We start from the raw sequence: 1231 nt of genomic DNA, 5'->3' as shown, positions 1-1231 counted from the left end.
CTACTGCAGTTTAGGTAACATACTGTAGGTTGGGTGAGGGGGGCCTACTGCAGTTTAGGTAACATACTGTAGGTTGGGTGAGGGAGAAGGATTATATGCCATGTTAAGTCCTTGTAAACCAAAAATAAATGTGTGTTTTCAGTTTGTCCCATGACAGAAAAGGGTGCCGTTAATCACTAATATAAGAATATACATCTAGGCTATTAAAGGCATGGTTTATACTCTGGCCAGGCAAAAACACACACACACACACACAAACACACACACACACACACACACACACACACACACACACACACACACACACACACACACACACACACACACACACAGCCTTGTAGCCTAAAGCAGTCCACACATAGACTCAGACATAAGTATTTTGTAAGTGGCACTCAATAAAATTCATTATGTATCAAATGCGTGTCAATTAACACAACTCTTCAGACAGTATATCAGCTACAGTAATTTGTGATGTCTCTGTAAATGCACAGGCAGAGGGAACATAATGGCACTTTACCTTTTGGGGGGCTGTCACCTGCCCACTCAACTCTTAAAGGGAGGGGATATCCTAAAGGAGGAAATTATTACATCATCAATACACTCTTTTAACTCCGCCTCCAAAATTCAGATCACTGAGAATGATGATGTTTATGGTCCAACTCCACAATTCAGTACCACACATTTACAGCCTTTAAACATGTTTTCAGGAGTAGTTGTCTAACCTATATAGATGTTCCCAAACTAATTTTGGTTTACAGGGACTTGAAGCGCTCCTCACCTTAAAGTCAACCTCCATAGGCTACCTGTGAAAAATGTGAAGACCAAGAACTTTTGTTAGCAGCATCATCCACAGAGAAGAAACTCCATGAGACATGCTGTGAGTTTGAAAGTGAGGTTAACCTCTGGAAATGGTAACATGGGAAAAAAGAACAATATGATAAGAATGATTGGCGGATATTATTCCAAAGTTGTCAATTCGTTATCCACTATGACTATGTAGCCCAAATCTGTCTATAGTGGCCTCTGGACCCGGATGAAGCTACAGTATGTCATTATAGAAGGCTGCTGTTTAGGAAAGGAATTGAGGTGGACTGCTTCTTTGAATTAGCATGGCTAGGGGATACAATTCTACACACCATAAAAAAAAAACAAGATTAGAGAACCAGTTTCACTGCTACGAAAGACCGCAGGAATTGTGTGTTTAAAATAAGTTATGACTCTTGAGATTTCA

The sequence above is a fragment of the Sardina pilchardus genome, chromosome 12 (genome assembly GCF_963854185.1).
Source record: "Sardina pilchardus chromosome 12, fSarPil1.1, whole genome shotgun sequence".
NCBI lineage: Eukaryota > Metazoa > Chordata > Actinopteri > Clupeiformes > Clupeidae > Sardina > Sardina pilchardus.
This window is presented reverse-complemented; position numbering follows the sequence as displayed.